Genomic DNA, 20,652 nt, shown 5'->3' on the forward strand with positions numbered 1-20,652 from the left:
AGACATGAAATAAGATTTCGGAATTTTCATTTTCAACCTGGGGTCACATAGGGGTCGATAATCCTCTTGCATTTTATGCACTAACAAATCATCTTTTTAAAGATGATACCTGGTGTCCTGTAGTATGTAATAGGGTTTCGGAATTTTCATTTTCACCCGTGTGGCCAAATGGGGATCGAAAATGACGTTTATTTTTCTACAAAAACTTGGTTCCCAGAACCCCTCTTTCATTTTACGCAGTAGGCAGATCATATTTTGGAAGATGCCTGCTGGTGTCTTGTAGATGTGAAATAAGGTTTCGCAATTTTCATTTCCACCCTAGGGGTCATGCAAATGAAGTTAGAAAAATGAGTCTTTTTCTACAAAAAGCTTTTATTATTATTATTATTTATTTATTGGAGTAGCCAAATCATCTTTTGGACAATGACAGGCGGTTTCCTGTACATGAGCAATATGGTTTCATAATTCATTTTCATTCTGGGGCCCAAACAGGGGTCAAAATATGACGTTTTTTCTACAAAAAAAACCTGGTTCCCAGAACTCGTCTCACATTTTATACAGTAGCCAAATCATCTTCTGGAAGATGATTGATAGTGTTCTGGAGATCTGCAATAAGATTTCGGTATTTTCGTATTAACGTTGGAGGTCAAATGAGGGTAAAAAAATGAGGCTTTTTCTACAAAAAAAAATCTTGGTTCCCACAACTCCTTTTACTTTTTAGGCAGATTGAAGCCAAATCATCTCTTGGAAGATGAATGGTGGTCCCCTGTAGATATGCAATAGGGTTTTAAAATTTTGATTTTCACTCTGGTGGTCAAATGGGGTCGAAAAACAAGGTTCTTAAAAAAAAGAGTTCCCAGAACTCCTCTTGCATTTTGTACAATACCCATGTAATCCTTTGGAAGATGACTGCTTGTGTCCTGTAGTTGTGCAAGAAAGTTTCAGAATTTTCACTCAAGGGGCCAATTAGAGGGTTGAAAATGATGCACAAAAACCTGATGCTCAGTGCATCGTGTCATTTGCAACAAAAATATATAAGCTTGAAGGGTTTGAATCTCAGCCATTTTTAAGATATTTAAACAATTATAAAATGAGAGGGGTTATATGACCCTGGCGATACTTACCCAATAGAACACTTTGAGCATAATTAGCCAGAAGTCTCTGACGAGATTGTAGCTTTACTGGTGTAAACTTGTAATAAAGATGCATCTTTGAGAGTAGTGTTTTGAAAGAATTTTAAAGAAATTCCTATTTTTAGAAACCATGGCATCATCACTGGTCTGAAACCATAACAACTACATACAAATGACAGAGAAGGGAAATTGAAATATTATAAATTGGCTATTTTACGAGATCTACTTGCATGTAAACGCGCAGTTTTCATTTCTTTTAATCTAAATGATAACAACAATTATAAATATCGGTATATATTTATTAGCGTATGCTAGCTCCAAAGATATATATCTTAACTACCTGATCCCACCTCTGTTGTTTTAGAGGTCCGTCTTTGTCTGCTCCTATTTTGTAATGTTTAATGGACTTTTGAGTTCGAATACTGTTCGTTATCTCCATATATTTCATTAGTAAATAAAAATATGTCTAGTTTTTCTACTTGAGTGTACCGTTAGTAGAAATATTTATTTCCACCAATTAAAATGGGGTTGCCTATGGTATAAACTTGTAGGGAATGAAGAATGATTTTTTTCTGGGGCGTTGTGGTGGGGAGGGGGTTGGGACTAGTTTTTGATTCCTGTTTAAATTATTAAAAAAAAGCTCAACATCTACATATTTTATACATGATACACTACTATGACACCTGAAACCCCCTTTAAATTCTGAGGTTAATAATCATGGCTTTATTACAATAAAAGATACCTAGATTAACATTTATTTGATATTATGACCCTACTTTCATTGTTTATAATAACAGCTTAACTTAGAACTAATACTTCTTCAAGATGAAAGTAAAATATTTTTCTATATACATTTAATACATTTTTTCAATATAATCTAAAAACTTTTCTTCCGATTTTTGTTAGAAATACATGCAAATGGTCCATGTTTTGCAGTCCTTTTTATGCCCCCATAATCGAAGATTCGGGAGCATATAGTTTTTGCTCTGTCTGTTTGTCTATCCGCAAAAACTTAAACCTTGCCCATAACTTATGATTGGTTGGACATATGGCTTTCATATTTTATATGTGTATTCCTTATGACAAGACCTTTCTTTGGGTACCAATAAATTTGACGTCTTGACTTTGACCTTGGAGTTTGATACACTTTTGCAAAATTTTACCAAATTTTAACCTTGGCCAAAACTTTTGAACAGTTGGTGCTAGTGGCTTTAATACTTCACATGTGTATTCCATGTGACTTTTTCTTAAGTACAAATGGTGTTGACCTTTTTACCTTGACCTTGGAGTTTGACCTATTTTTGAAAAACTTTAACCTTGGCCATTTTTCGAATGGTTGGAACTAGGACTTTCATATTTCACATGATATTTCTTGTAACAAAACCTTCTCTTAGGTACCCGACAATTTTGATCTTTTGACGACCTTGACCTTTGAGTTTGACCTACTTTTGAAAAACTTAAACCTTGGCCATAACGTTTGATTTTGTTGCTAGGGCTTTCATATTTCGTATGTGTAATTCTTGTGACAAGAACTTCCTTAAGGTAACAACAATTTTGACCAGTTGACTTTTGCATTGGAGTTTGACGTACTTTTGAAAAACTTTAACCTTGGCCATAACTTTTAAATGCTTGGTTTAAAGGGCTTATCGTATGTTTCTCAATAACTTGAAATTAAAAGTGTAAATTACGTTTCTTATAATCACAGTTTATAAATGTTATGTTTTTACTGCGGATATACCGCGGTAACTAAACTCTAATTGATTAAATGAAACCCGCTGGTTTAAAAATCCAAGTTAATTAGATATCGATCATGTGACCGTGTGATGTCAAGGAGGACAATGGCTGATCAGCTCTTCACGTTAATCTTACTAAAATATACGCGATACAACCTGGATTTTCTGCGTTATGAGGAACCAAATCACTGATTTTGTCGATATGAATTTAGATATCAGGGAGACGTGGCGAAGACGAGGAAACTCGTCCACAAGGCAACTTGATTTTTCATTTTGTTACACGTATTAACCAATTTTATTCACAAGATTAACATTATACAACTTTCTTTGTTCATTTCTATTATAATATTAATTTATGTAAGTAAAGGCTGGCGGACTGAAAAAAATAATTTCCCCATCATAAAAAAATTACTGTAATCAGATCTACAGATTCTAAAAGCTTAGAATAAAAAACAAAAGTATTACAAAAACCTTATACCTTAGGACTAGTTCATATTTCTATAGTTATTGAAATACACGTTATGAATTAAAAAATTTTCAGCATTATTCGTAATTAGACCGCATTTGTCGTTGATAACTCCGTTAACAGTGAGCATAAAATACATGTACAGATAGTCATAAATAGATTTTCATTTGTGTACTATTTTATCAAAAAAGAAACTTCACATCTACAGTCCCTGACATCAGGGACCTATATACTGTACTATTAGTCCACAGGAGCGTGTCTTGTCGATATTTGGCACTGTAGAGAGTTGAAAAACTACATTTACATTTCTTTAATGATCTATAAATAGACAATGTGGAGAAGTGCAGAACTAGCTCCGCCTACTGCAAATTGATTGTACTGCGGTTTGTCAAATCTCCTGCGTAATACCTAGTTACCCGTTGTCATGGACAAGATTTTTATTTTCAACGAATCAGCAGCCTGGAAAACGGCCAATAAACGAAAATGTTCGAATAGAACGAAGGATAGTTTAGAATCTTACGTAATACATAACATATTACATAAAGAAATACATAATATTAGTTTCCTTTTTACAGTATCGACACCTCCACCGATTCCTGATGGTAAGCAATATTGTTTGACTTAATTTTTTTTCTCATTTCACATAAAATACATTCATTGTAATAAATGCTTATCTAATTTAAAGCTATATATGGCGTATCTGAACTGAAAAATGATAATACGAGATTGAGTGTAGATATACATGACATAATGTTTTTTTTTTTTTTTTTTTTTTTTTTTTTTTTAAATATACATGTATTTATTTTCAATATCATACAACAAAATATCGAGGCAAAACTTCCGCAGAAGCCCTCTGTATATACCTTACCTGGGGTGCCAGGAGCTCCCTGGATCGGTATTTTTTCAATATTTAATATACAAAATTATAAATATTAGATCAAGAAAAATATATGTATATATATCATTTTTAACATTTCATTTCTATACATATGTTTTTGTAAATAAAATGAATATTGTAGATGAAACATCTATATTGTACAAAACACAAAGAAAATCATATTTGGTCAGCTAATTTTTTTTTTTTTTTAAAGAAGGTAATTTGATTTAACCTTTGCTAATAAATAATACTGATATAATGATGATTTAAAAAAAAAAGACAATGCATATACATTTACATTTTCATTTTATAATCTACATTTCATTTCATACTTGTATATTTTGTAACCTACAATTGATATGAAATTATTATTATTATTTTTTTTTTATAGTGACATAATATTTATATAGATAGATATTTATACATGTATGTTGCAAGGGGAACACTTAAAGTATTGTCCAACACACCCCTTAGCAACATGTATATATAGAGGGCCAGGTCACCCTCTTATACTTCATACAAAGATTATATTATAATGTATATAAATATAAATACATATGTATATATCAAAAATGGGAAAAAAGAATGGCAATTATTACAAGTTTAATGCTAAGGATTGCATAATATGAAAATTGCATGTGATACTTCGAGATCGTTTGGTCACTAGAAAAAATTTCATAAGAGCATTTTTCAAAAAAATAAGCATGTCTTCATTTGTAATGTTATTTTGCAGAATTCTACATTTCATTTTATATTTAAACATTTTACAAGCAATAAAGGATATGACATTATTCAAAACGAAAGTATTTTGGTTAATCCCATGACTGAAACCCACAACAATATTTCTCCAACTAATATCTATACCTATGACTTCAGAGACTCTGTTCCATATTGATTTAACTTGTCTGCAATCAAAGATCAAGTGCTTAGAATTCTCTTCACAAAGACATACAGAACAGTATTTATCAATATCTTTATTCCATTTACTAAGATAGAGATTATTTGGTAACAAGTTATGTAATAATTTGTAATTAAACTCGGCAACATTTTTATCAAGAATTTTTTTAATTTTTTCATCATATACTTTTTGCCATTGATTTGAAAAGTTAATATCAAATTCTTTTGACCAGATATTTTCCATAATTGGCCTTTGGGACTTTTGTTGTAATAAAATTTTGTAGAAGAATTTTGATGTTTTTTCTTCAATATTTTCTTTTTTATTTTGAAATTTAAAGGAAAATGAATTCCATGCGTTGTTAATATTGATATATGGAATATTACACGAATTAATATCATGCCATTTACTAAAGATTGTTTTAATAACTAAGTACTCACAAAGATAGTTTTGCGTTTTATTAAGTTTTTTTCTGAATTTCTGTGAGAGATTTGAGACCGTTTTCATCAAAAAGATCTTTTACATATTTGTATCCACTTTCGATCCAATTCTTAAAAAAAAATCATTTTACCTTTATATTTAAAGTCCTTGTTAAACCATATATTTTCACGTAAGAATTGGTCTGATACATTTATTTCATTTCGTGTTTTACACTGATTAAACGCACAAAGAACTTCCTTGTAAAAGCGAGGTAACTTATAAAGTATATTAAAGTCTGCAATATCAGTAATGTTTGATCGCACTAAGTAGGGTATTTCAAGTCCTTGTTGCGCTAAACATGCATTTAAAAGTTCTTTCAAGCTACTTTCATTATTTATAATTTTGGAAACCCATGCCGCTTTTAATGCCTTTACTTTCGTTTCAAAGTCAATGATTCCTATTCCTCCATTATTAACTTCGCGAATGAGTGTATTTCGTTTAATACGTTCACGATTTCCCCAAAGAAATGAAAATATCAATCTGTTTAATTTTTTAAGAAAATTTCCATCAGGATTATCTAAAACACTAGCTGTGTATATGAGTTTTGATAAAATTAATGAATTTATTATCTGACATTTTCCAAAAATAGTAAGTTTTCGGTTTCTCCAAGAGTCTAGTATCTTTTCAAACTCTTTAAGTTTACTCAGCCAATTCTTTTCATTACATTCAATTTGATCGTTTCCAATATATATGCCTAAGCATCTAATTGTTTGACTGTTAATTTTGGTTTTACAAATGTATGATTCCTGTTTAAATCTTTCTTTCAGTCGTCCTAAAACGATGCAGAGGGGTGATCAAAAAGTTCGCGAACTATTTCTATATTTACAAAACCACAATTCAGATCAGAATGAAATTTGGCATACATATAATCATACATATGTTCTATAAATAACAGATGTTAAATAATGTTTTGCTCCGTGTTTGTGACGTCACATGACATAATGTTATTTACGTTCAAATTTAGATTTCACCGATTTTGAACTTGAATAACCTCACGTTTCTATACTTAAATTGACTTGAAAGGTGTCTTTTACTTAAATGTGGAGTCGGTAAATAAATCGGTTATTGTTTTCATTTTTTGATATCTTTGAAACGCGGTTGATTTAAATTGTGTAATTTACAGAAAAGTTCTATCTTTATATAAAGTAATAAATCATTTTCTCTACATCGCTAAGCCATTGTTTTCGTACGCATTCACCTACGGATTACTCTGTTTTCCTGATCATGACAAAGTGTGACCTGTCGACAGGGCATGCTTACTCCTCCGTGGTACCTGATCCCTCTCCTGGTAACAGGGGTCGGTGTGACAAGGCATCCCACTCTTGTTTCCGGGTTTCCCGACCTGTTCTCATTTTGTATTGTTAAAATGAATGTGAAGTTTGATTGTTGTTCGATATCTTCACATTTCCATGTTGACAACATTTATTTGGACTTGAAATTTCTTCATGTTGCATTAAAGGGAATATTTTTTTTTTTTATAATATTTATGCTTAATCCATTTTTGACATTTACAATATTCATGAATATTTGAATACAACATGAGCTATTAAGCTACAACAACATGAAAAAACACGACAATTGATAAATTCATAATTTATTGTACTTCAAAAAATAGAAAGAAATTTCCCTCTATATGAAAAACATAATACCACAAACAAAACTTTCAAATATTATATAGATTCACAAATTTGATTCCTATAGTCAAGATACATTTAATGATACCTATTGGGTTTCAGCATGCGCGGCGACGCCAGCAGACATCCTGTTTCTACTGGATTCTTCCAGAAGTGAGGGATATCACAACTTTGAACTACAGAAGAATTTTGTCTCAAAATTTGTCACATTTTTGAGCATCGGACCAAATGACTCTCAAGTCTCTGTAGGAACATTCTCCACACACGCTAACAGCTTCTTTTTACTCAACTCCTATCACAATCAATACAGTCTCCTAAATGCAATAGCACGGGTAAGTAATAAAAGTATACAGACATCCCAATAGTGTATTTTTGCAACACTTTATTTTTCTTATTTATATTTTAGAAAAGTAGCGGTAATATCTGTTATCAGTTTACTTACCATCATACAGTGTTTGTACTTTGTTATAAATTCCTGTTAAGAGTACTTCAGGGATAAAAAAAAAAAAGCATTCTGCGAGTATTGCATTAGCAATACTAGTCCCCTACCGGCAAGTGTAATCTGGTTCCCGTTAAAAATTGAAAATGCCATAATTCCGTCAAAAATCATTGAAGCGGAACGAAATGCAGACTTGATCTATACGTAATCAAGGTAAAGACACATACCAAAAATCAGCTCAATATCTCCAAGCGTTTAGGAAAAAATTGCGGAAAACCCTTAAAAATTGAAAAGGTCGTAATTCTTTCAAAAATCAATGAAGCGGAACGAAATGCAAACTTGTTCTGTTACTCATCAAGATACACTCACACACCAAAAATCAGCTCAATATCTGCAAGCGTTTAGGAAAAAAGTGCGGAAAACCAAGTGGGACAGACTGACAGACAGAGGGACAGACAGACGGACGGACAGACAGAGGGACAGACAGACAGACGGACGGACAGACTCAGAGGAAACCTATAGTCCCCTCCAGTATCACCGGTAGGGGACTAATTACAATTCGTACATGTATATCTTTAATTCACGAAAGTAAAAAAGTAACATGTTGACACAGTCTTATACAGGCAATATGTTACTTCATCGTCTTGTTTAATTCAAAGTAACTGTTTTAATTTTTTTTGTGCACAAAGAACACATTTTAAATATTTACATCCACTGAATATTATCTCCTTTATTTCTTAAGAAAACCATTGCCGTTTATCAGTCAGTAAACACCGCTTAGCACATCACCTCTACAGATTTCTTGAGCAGTGTCTGTTCCATCAATGAAACGTACAAATCAATAATACAATATTTCATCTACTAAATCCTACTATAAATGATTATTTGTACAGATGTTAATATAAACAATAAAATGTCTTTCTTTGTTTGTTAGTATGTGAATTAACGTTGAACCTATTGTAGAAAAAAAAATAACCCGCTTACGCGGGTTATGCATTTTTTTTTTTCTGCAACAGCTACAACATTGATTCCTACGAAAGCCGGATAGGCTCATTTTTGACAAGACAAAAAAAATATTTAACTCGTTATAACGAGATAATTATCTCGTAATAACGAGTTAGTATCTCGTTATAACGAGTTAGTATCTCGTTATAACAAGTTAATATCTCGTTATAACGAGTAAGTTATCTCGTTATAACGAGATAATTATCTCGTTATAACGAGTTAGTTATCTCGTTATAACGAGTTAGTATCTCGTTATAACGAGTTAGTTATCTCGTTATAACGAGTTAGTATCTCGTTATAACGAGTTAGTATCTCGTTATAACGAGTTAGTTATCTCGTTATAACGAGTTAGTTATCTCGTTATAACGAGTTTGTTATCTCGTTATAACGAGAAAATTATCTCGTTATAACGAGTTAGTTATCTCGTTATAACGAGTTAGTTATCTCGTTATAACGAGTTAGTTATCTCGGTATAACGAGTTAGTATCTCGTTATAACGAGTTAGTTATCTCGTTATAACGAGATAATTTTCTCGTTATAACGAGTTAGTTATCTCGTTATAACGAGATAATTATCTCGTTATAACGAGATAAAAATTGATCTAGAATTGATATATTTAAGTAAAGAATAGACCATTATTTATAGGAAATATACAGAAGCAAGTCGATCAAATTTGTTTGAAGTGTGCGTGATAAAGATTCTATGGAACAGCATACTAGTTTTTTTGTGTTATGCCTTTGATTAGTATTGTTTATAGGAAAGACCAAAGACAAATATACGGAAACTTGTGACCGCCTCATGTTGTTGTGTTGTACCTTAAAATTGCAAAATAGAATTAGTGTCATCTTCAAATGGAATGTATATAACATCAAAATTTTGTCAACTTGTACAAGGAGATCAGAAAAAAATGTTATACTCTGGCTGATTTAACTGCCCTGTTCAAGCTTTCTTGAATTTGCTAAAATTATAATAATGTTTGCGTAATATTTGTCGCAATAAAAAATGCATAGAAATAATCCCATTATTTTGAATATTCCGAATAAATCATGTGGATATGAAACCATTTGTTAGGCTTTAACGATCATATTTTGATAATTCCTTGCCTGTTAACAAGGAATACCAGTTCAATTTTATCGTCTTAAAGGGGCAAGATCAAAATTCAATGTCTGACAAAAAACTAAATTCACGTTGTTTTTATCATCAATCCCTCCTTCCCCTCAATAATAAATATGATGAATATCAAGAACTAATACTGTACTTATCACTTAATAATTTATATATTTCTTCTGTTTATTAAAAGAAAGAAACATTTTAATTTACCAATTTGGCATGGAATCTTAAATTACAATATGTAATTTTTGCGTTATTATCAATGTGGTAGAATTAAAAAAACTTTCGGAGCTCTTTATTTAATATCTAAAGTTTACAATATGATAAGCATTACTTAAGGTGTATTTCAAGCATAAATTTTGCCAAGAAATGTGTATTGTATGTTGAGACAGGATTTTTGATATTTTCACTCGTGCTTCGCACTCATGAAAATATAAAAAAAAATTCCTGTCCCACTCGTGAAATAAATTCCATATCAACTACAAAACATTGAATATCCTCTATTTATTACCCCCCCTCCCCCCCAAAAAAATCATCAATCTCTTTTTGAAATAAAAATTATATGCTTGTAAAGTATACATAATAAATATTGTGATGAGGAAAATAATTAACGTCATTGCTTCAATGTTGTATTAATAATATAGATGTACATATGTAGCATTAGGCCTATTCGTTGATCAATCCTAAGTAAAAAGATTATAAAAGTAAACTGGCTTTGTAAACTCTGTAAATTTTTTTTGTTTTGTAAACTCTGGTTTGACGTTCTGACACTATGTGGTAAACATATAGGATCCGCCAAATAGACGTGAATCTCCAATAGGTCTCCGTGAAAGTGTGAATCTCCACAACTTGGCCCCTCCTCCCCCCCCCCCCCCCCTGCAAAAAATATAAACAGTGAATCATGACAGAATATTAGATAAAATGTCAATATCAGCAGATCAGATTTAACGTCTTATTACTTTAAAAGGATGTAATATCATTTTTGCTTCACCATTCCTCATTATCGTGGACAATATGCATAAGTCACGAAGTTCAAAGGGGGGGGAGGGGGGTAAACCAAGTAAAATATTTGACAAGTAAAAAGAAAAAAAGATAGATTTGATATTCCAACTACGAGTATTCGCCATTATTTTCGGGAGATATATACTCAGGTAAAAAAATATGGAGGAAGGGGCACAAAGATACTCTTGACCGCCCCCTTTTCAAAAGTGGTAGTGTGGACATTAGCCCCTCTATTACTACGCCTCTGATCTTACTGCTGATGTCTCACCATCCCCCTTCTTCAAAACATTTCTGAATCTCAGAAGTAACATATGTATAACACTGTAATCTATATATTATATGTTGCATAAACGATATGTTGCACTTATATTGTCTCTGATATTTAATTTTAGCGGTATAGAAATTGATATATGAAAGTGTATACCAGTAAGTCGTCCAAAACATATCGAAATAGTGTCATTCATCAGAAATAGTTGTCATAAATAAATTGCCAAAGTTTTGAAGCAAGTATGTTTGGCAATATTATTTTAAGAAAATATCGCGTCCTAATGCAACAAATTGAGGAGGAGTTCATGAAAATGTGTAAATGTGTTCGCCTTAGAGTTGCTATGATTATTGACAGCGAGATAGTTCAAGATTTAAGAGGCAGTCCACCGAAAAACCAGACAGTATTGTATTAATAGGCGGAACATCGAATGTGAGGAATATTTGATATTTTATTAAAAACAATATCAATGTAGCCCAAAAGGAATAATGTAATTGAAGATTTGTTTGATAATTGCTTATTTAGTAAAATATCCTTGTGTTTTGTGTTTTTGAATGCCCCTATATAAACCATTGAATGTAGGTCAGAAACAAAGAACTGTAATTTCTAATACATTTTTAACAGGACTATAATTCACACTTAACTAAATCTAGAAATATTTCAACTTTTTGTTTAAAAAATAAAATCGGTGGGAAAAACACTTTTGATAGTAGTTTTCTGGCAAAATATAAGGACGTTTTAATGAAATTTTGCGATGCAAGAGTTATCTCCCGTGGCATCGATAAATCTGCTCAACACCTTTTTATCGGAATCCTAGTGAAATATTTAGAATCGATACACTAAAGAAAATAATTAAACAAAAAACTAAATAATTTATTTTCAAAATATAATTCATTTTCGCCTCCAGACGTAATATTTAGATTAAAATTGGCTCTATTATTCAGGTTGAATCCACGTTTCCATTGATGTATCAGTGACGTCATATACCTGACTAATATTGCGTCACAATGAAATAGTTACAAGTTTCCAGAGAAGTTTGTAAATTCTTTGCGTAAAAGTGTAAAGAAAAAGATTTTTTTTTTAAATGATTTTTCTTTTTCTGTTTAATTACTCTTCAGAGTGCATTATTCTAAATGTTAAATAATATTTTAATATCAAAATGTATTTTATACACGGGCGGTGTCTCAGCTAGATGACGTTTTGATAAGTAATTTTATACATGTCTGGGAACTAATTTTTTTAAACTGATTTACTAGGATATGCGTAAAAATAATTAATGAAGTGTTTATCATGAACATTTCTTATAAAATAGGGAATCAATGATGAATGTTTTAGATTTACGCAACACTTAATTCAACGAAGTTGAGATGTTTACTTCATGATATTTGTAAAAACTTAAATATACTTATCTATGCAGTCAAATCAAAATAAACAATCCGAAGTACGATTAAAAATGAAAAAAACCCTGAAAAATAAGTTATAAAAATATATTTATTGAGTTAAACTACTGCTGAACTCCCCACTATAATTTGGCACTAAAACGGAAGATGGTTTAGTGAAACATTACGTTTTTTTTTATTTTACTTATTTATTTTTTTAATTTGGCGATTGAAACAATCACACACTCACATTTAATATGGAGTTTAAACATGTGACTATGTTGGCCAATTCTAAAATGTTTTCACGTTTATGAAACCAATTTTTAAAAATAATGATGTCATGACCCCCCACCCCCCCCCCCACCCCCCCGCTTTTTGCTTGCGATTTATCGGCTCTTGAATAATGATACTATATATGAAAGAACTTATTTTCTTATTTATATAAAATCAAATTTTGTAAAAGAGGAAAAGGCTTTACAGATGACAGATAAAAAAAAATTGGATAAAGTCGAGACTGTACACATAAAAATATTTCCTGTATTTAGGCAAGTTTAATTTCGCCACTGATAGAATATTTACTCTTTAATTCCTGAGGAAATAAAAAAAAAATTTTACTTGGAAATAAGATAAATAATAAAACTAGAAAGCTGTCTGCTCTCATTTGTTGCATAATGCATGTACAAATACTTTTTTTTAAATACCGAGTATCTATTAAGAATTCAATCAGATGTTTTACATGTAATCTTCATGTACGTAAAAGACATTAGTAATTTGAATAATATAAATTTGAATCTATGGTTACACTCATTTAAAAACAGTTAACTGACTGAAAAGAAATAAAAGACAAGCATATTTTTCTGATGAATTAAAATGAAGAGCCAAATTTTGGAAATGTTTCTAAATTTACAGTAAAAACCGATCCCGATCCGATCGAAAATAATGCAAAATTAACAAATTTATCAAACTATAGGCACCTGCCACCTATATAACATGTTAAAAAAATAAATCAAGTAAGTTTTTACTCATATTACAACAAAAGAGCCAGATTTAACATTACAATTATAGTATTTTTTTCTTTATATAATTCCGGTCGGGATCGGTTTCATTTGGGAAAATTATAAAAAAAAAAAAAAAAAAAAAAAAAAAAAAAATAGGTAAATTTGACTCCTTTTATTTCTTTCAATATACCTGTTCCCACTGATTTTATTGAGTGATTCAAAAGTTTGTACTTTGTATTCATAATAACATAAGAAAAAAAATCTGTCCTTGTAATGTATTGGGTTTTATAACGTAATGAAAACTGGATACTGAATTCAAAAAGTTACTTGCTTAACTCAAATCTGGACCTTAAAATTTTTTCTAAAGAAGTATAAATTGGAGTCTTATTCATTAATAAAATAAAATATAAGAGTCTATGCTATAAATAATATTCATCGACACATCCAGCTTTTGAGTATCTGTTACATATAAAACAAAATAAAAACGTAGTATTTTTTTTTACCCTTATGTTGACCTTTTTGCACTTAAAATTAAGCATTTACCAAAAATAGGACTAGAGGAGCACTAAAATTTTTTTTAATGTTGTCATGTGTAAACACTTGCTTTAATAAGTCTACATGCAAAAAATAATTAAAATCCATGACATGCGATGTGCCACCCATTGCCTGGTTTTTCGGTGGACTGCCTCTTAATTATAAGTAAACCCAAGAGCAAATTAAATTTTCAACCATTTATCAATTGTTCAAGTTAAATTTGACTGATAATTACTTGCTAAAAATTCAACGGCATTTAAAACTGCAGCCATTTTTATTCCTATATTGCTATTAAGTCTCGAAATAACAAAAAAACTGTCTCGTTATAACGACATAACTAACTCGTTATAACGAGATAATTATCTCGTTATAACGACATAACTAACTCGTTATAACGAGATAATTATCTCGTTATAACGAGATAACTAACTCGTTATAACGAGATAATTATCTCGTTATAACGAGATAACTAACTCGTTATAACGAGATAACTAACTCGTTATAACGAGATACTAACTCGTTATAACGAGATAATTATCTCGTTATAACGAGATACTAACTCGTTATAAGGAGATAATTATCTCGTTATAACGAGATACTAACTCGTTATAACGAGATAACTAACTCGTTATAACGAGATACTAACTCGTTATAACGAGATAACTATCTCGTTATAACGAGTTAATTATTTTTTTATCTTGTCAAAAATGAGCCTATCCGGCTTTCGTAGATTCCCGTACTAACAACCAAAGAAATAATTTTAATGTTTAAATAACTATTATCATCTTTTAAACACGTTCTCCTTATCATTTCTGGTGAAAAAAATTATTTAAAAAACAGTTACTGCTGAAGTATCTTCGTTGTTCATACTTTCATAATACCCCAAAGTTACCTCTAAATGTGAGAGCATTTAATAGGTCAATCAATTTAATTTCTTACGCTTTCATATATATAAGAACTGAGTTTCATTGATTATAAATAAGGATATGTCCTTTTTTCTTCATGATAGATACCATACCTACCTGGAGCCTCGCATACAGATCTCGCTTTGGATATGGCTGAACACTATACATTTACTCCAAAAAATGGCGATCGTCCCTCTGCTCCAAACATAGTATACGTCCTGACAGACGGAGAGTCCGATAGCCAATATCATACACATATAGCAGCACAGCATCTCAAAGGCACTGGGGCTAAGGTGTTTGCCATTGGAGTCGGCCATGTTTCTATGAATGAACTGATTGCCATGGCAACAGATCATGAACACGTGTTTACTGTGAACAGTTTTACTGATCTAGAATCTATACAGCACCTAGTGCAGACAAAATATTGTGACGGTAACTTATTTAATACGCATATTAAAAAAAAGATTGAATGTTACATCTTTTGAATGGGTTTGAGGTCAAGAATTGTTTTGTCGGACCTGAAAAAAAAAGTTTGCCTGAAACCGTTAGGAATTGTTCGACTTCTTTAGTATGTATTCATGTAGGAAACAATTTTTAAAGGTATAACAAAAACATTACCGAGAAGTATTCAAAAACTAGTTTTAGAATAGCAGTGATGTGCAATGCAATAGAGAATTTCAAGTCCTTTTCAATACATTATTAATAAAGTAATGCCACCCAACATTTTATCACCAATGGAGGATTTCTCCGGTATCAAATTAACAATTGTTCCAACCCCTGTTTTGCCCTCTAACCTCTCTCTCTCTAAAACACATATCATTCAAAAGGTACTTGACTTTCATTTGCTAAAGCCGACCGCTGGTATTCGAAAAATAGTACCGTTCACGGTAGCTCAGTCGGTAGAGCGCTAGCTCCGTGATCGGGAGGTCGTGAGTTCGAATCTCGGCCGCGACTGACCTAAGTCGATAAAAAAAAATGGGTAGCAACTGTTCCTTCGCCATGCGCTCGGCACTTTGAAGTGAAAGTTGCGGTTCCTTCGGATGAGACCTTAAAAACCGAGGCCCCGTGTCACGGTAGGCGTTGGCACGATAAAGATCCCTCACTGCTCTATGGCCCTGAGTGCCGAGTAAAGGTCAAAATTTGAAGCCCTTCACAGGTATATGGTGACGTCTCTATATGAGTTAAAAATTCTCGAATGGGACGTAAAACAACATACAATCAATCAATGGAAAAATAGTAACACCAAAAAGGTTGATAATGATGTCAATTCTTTTGAAGTGACCGCTTTTTATTTTGATGAAATGTGTTAATTAAGCGTATTTTATTTTGATTTTAGTTATAAATTGAACGTTGTGTATTGACAAGATTTCAAGCTGTTATAAATATTCTAAGAGCAAATGCTTGGAACCTAGATTTGTGGCGTGGGTACAAATGAATTGTCCTAACTAATGCGGATTTTGTCAGAGTAAGGGTTTCAGCAATTTCATTTCATGTATAAAAATGTGACACATGAGATCAAATAGATTTTCAATTGCTAAAATTATCTTTTTTTTTCTTTTTCTAAGTTCACTCTACCGTTCCACCAACAGTACAATTGACAACCATACCAAAAATTAAATCAACAACGGTTATATCAGTGACAACAACTACTCTATCTTCGACAACAAATAAACTGACATCATCAACGATAAAAACATCATCAATAAAGGGTAAGAAAGGAACATACGATTACTAGTATTATAACAAACTTGTATTCTTACAATGATAGTAACTGACTACTGTTGCATTTTTATCATAATTCCTTTAACCTTTGGACCTTTCCCACAATACATGTATAAATCAGAGAGTAAGACTAGAACATCGATGATTCGTGTAGATTACAAATATTTAAAAGAAGACACAAAGATTAGAAATAATAGTGGCCAAAATTTGAATTTTTAAAAAAAAATTTAAGTTTCAAAACCTGAGAAAACATTCTCATTTAATTAATTACTCATTTATTTTGTCTTCGTAAACCAGGACCGTGCGTAGACAAGATTACAAACTGTGCTGCCTATGGAGACTCTGTGTGCACTATTTACAGACGTTGGTCCATAGAAAATTGTGCTGGATTCTGTGTGTTTTGTCACGGTATGTATTCAATTAATCTTATATTTATTCAAACATGTAAAATATTTGCATTTATTTTATACATTGAAATTCTAAACTGATTAAGCGTTAATATATTGACTAAGGGAGCTGTTTTTCAAAGGAAATAAAGGAGAGAATATCCAGTGGATGTGAATACATGATTTTAAAAACTAACAGTCTCTCTAAAATAAATGTACATCGTTCTGTACACTTGTTATCCCAGACTGTGTGTCATTGTAGATGTGGTAACGAGACAAACCACCACTACCACCTCAACCACGACACCACAGACTCCAGTCCCAACCACAAGTAGGATATTTATATTTCATCTTTGTGCTTTGGTTTTGCTAATAAATATATAAAATATATAATAAATATATTTATTATATACCCAACTGTTTGTCACTCAGTTTTACTGTTGAATTTATGCAATCATGTGACGGTGTGATCCGACGTTCCGGATCACCACACTGTGGTTTTCTGAATCCATATCACCCCTCTCTGAAACTGATGACGTAGTACACAGATAAATGACGTTTTTATTCTCGCGTATCAAAAAGTTCCTTTACAAAATGGATTGTTTAATGGATAAAAGTTAAGTAATTGATCCAAAAAGCTTCCTATTATTATATTTTGCTAGTTGGAAAGGGGTATATAATAAATTTATCATTATAACAGTAACTTGATCCGAAGAGTCGTATCACGTCTCGTTGACAGGCGCGGATCATCAGATCAAACTCGACGCTTCGCGTCTCGTTTGATCTGATGATCCGCGCCTGTCAACTTGACGTGATACGACTCCTCGGATCAAGTTACTGTTATAATAATATATATATAAACTATAATAATATTTGTTAGAAAAAGGTACTAACACATAACAGGTATGTTTGTTAACTTTCTTTTTAATTGAAAGGAGTGTACACAGTTTGTGAAGACAAGGTACCGACGTGCATCAATTACGGACCTGAGATCTGTTTTAAGTATACATCATGGGCGGCTGTTCAATGTCCAAAATTCTGTGTCTTTTGTGAGGGTAAGATTTTCATATCAAAGGACTCTATCCAAATATTTGCCATTATCTGCCCCCATGATCAAACTTTGATGGAGAAATTTTGTTTCAAAAATCAAATATACTAAGGGGTTTTATAGAAAATGAAAATCTGAACATATTCATTACTTTAACATTTAAAACTTTTGCGTTTGGGCAAAAATGTACAAAAAGACTAAGAATATTAATGATGACGATGCTACTGTAAATGTGAAAATGTTTGCTTTTGGGTTACAATTTTGCGTTATTCGCAATCAGAGAAAATTCGCAAAATCATACCCCACCTGAAATGCGTTTATGTTGAGAATTTTCCATGCCATGGCCTCCAAGTGTAGGGATGATGTCAGAGGAAAGATTACACATTTTTTACGCAATATTTTATTTTTAAAAAGTAGCCGCTTTTCTCAAGACCTGACAATCCGCAACTGTTCAGTAGATTATCTAATGAATAAATTGGCTAGAAGCCTTATGATGATTTTAATTTGTTCGAATCTTGGGCATCATGGCGGAGAAGTGGCCAAGTAAGGTTCCAATTATAAAAGAACAATAGTAATGCTGCAAATTGTTTTTAAATGCAGCTAAAACAATCCGTTTTTTCCTTAAACTTTAATATGCCAACAAAGGGATTGACGTGGTTAATATAAGTAATATTCTTAATCACAAAAGGATCCAGTCTTATATTCCACCATATTTCAAGTTAAAGACTACACCTTGTATTTCCTACAAATATACATATCGACTATTGCTTCCAAACTTTTTAATTACAAGAAAACTTTACAGGGCTCGTATATCGAATATCTGAAACATAATCCTCCATCGTGTTCATGTTCTTCTTCACCTTATAACTATAGTCCTGCTGGACTCGTTATTACTGGTGACGTAAATAAAGTTAATCATGAGGACCTACGATCACTAACTTTAAAAGGTCCTAAATATAGGGATCCTCCCGATCCTTCAACTGGCGTCGGAATTTCATAAATATTGTGGATTCTGTAGAGGATTATGCCAGACGATTGGCCAGACATGAAAAAGAAGACCTTGATACTTTGTCAGAATGGATTAAATGTATCAGATGTATGTTAAAACCGCGTATTAAAAGATTGAGTGGCAATATGAGAACCATCTATCCTTCTGTATTCAATAATCCAGAAGTGAAAAAAGAATTAGATAGATTACATGATCAGTACGTACTGGTTCCTGCTGACAAAGCAGGTAACAGCACTGTCTTTGTTTGTAAGGCTCGTTACATTAAGTAGTCGCCCGCGTGGCGCAGTGGTTAGAGCGTCTGCTCTAGAGTAGCGAAGTAAGGAGTTGATCCTTACGTCACGGGTTCGAATCCCACTGTGGGACGTGGAGACCGGTCATTCGGATGAGACCGTATAAACCGAGGTCCCGTGTCACAGTAGGTGCTGGCACGAAAAAGATCCCTCACTGTTCAATGGTCGTAAGTGCCGAGTATAGGACAAAATTTGCAGCTCTCCACCGGCAAGTGGTGGCGTCTCCATATGAGTGAAAAATTCTCGAGAGGGACGTTAAACAATATACAAACAAACAAACAAACACGATAAAATAAAGTCCAGGCTTTTTTTATATTGACATCCGCTTTTTCAATAAAAATGGAACTCGTAAATTTACTCACCTTGTCATTGGTAATTTGCAAAATAAAAATGGAACTCGTAAATTTACTCACCTTGTCATTGGTCATTTGCAAAATTATTTTGTTAAAAACATTCTGATTGTACACACAAGTACTCTGAAGTTGACATTAAAAAGATGCTTGAGTTTCTGATTGACAATATCTATGTGGTTTTTGGACACTAGGTCTTCCAATAATCTATTGGAATTTCCATGGGTACCAATTGCGCCCCGTTATTAGCAGACTTTTTTTGTATTCATATGAAGCAGAATTTGTCCAAAATCTTATACGTGAAAAGAAGAAAACACTTTCTGTGGCCCTCAACTCGACATTTAGATATATCGACGACGTATTGTCAATTAACAACGGTTATTTCCATTCTTATGTCGATACGATATATCCTGGTGAGCTTGAGATAAAAGATACCAAGAGTCTGACACGTATGTTTCATATTTGGATATTTTACTTGAAAAAGACGGTAATGGTAATCTAACAACCAAGCTTTATGATAAACGTGATGACTTTAACTTTTCAATCGTCAACTTCCCTTACTTATGCAGCAATATACCCTCATCACCTGCATACGAGGTTTATATCTCTCAGTTCATTCGATACGCAAGAGCATGCTCTACGTATATACAATTTCTAAAACGGCTGATGAAACAAGAATATCAGAAGCAACTCTGAAATCAACATCAATATTGCTATCTATTTCTACCATTGCAGCATCTCCAACTGTTACAGCCCATTCTATAGGAAGAACTGCACCAATATCAACAATACCCACAACGCAGACGACAGTTGTCACAGCATCGTCTGCAACAACACCAACAACGCAGACGACAGTTGTCAAAGCATCGTCTGCAACAACATCTCCAACACCACCATCAACAATGACAACAAAATCGACAACAGCTTCATCATCAACAAGTACAGTCGAAAATTAACTTTTATTTTCAGAAAGTCTTATTGGTTTATGAGCT

The sequence above is a fragment of the Saccostrea echinata genome, unplaced genomic scaffold (assembly GCF_033153115.1).
Source record: "Saccostrea echinata isolate AGI-Se365-2 ecotype Australia unplaced genomic scaffold, CSIRO_AGI_Sech_v1 ptg000004l, whole genome shotgun sequence".
Lineage (NCBI taxonomy): Eukaryota > Metazoa > Mollusca > Bivalvia > Ostreida > Ostreidae > Saccostrea > Saccostrea echinata.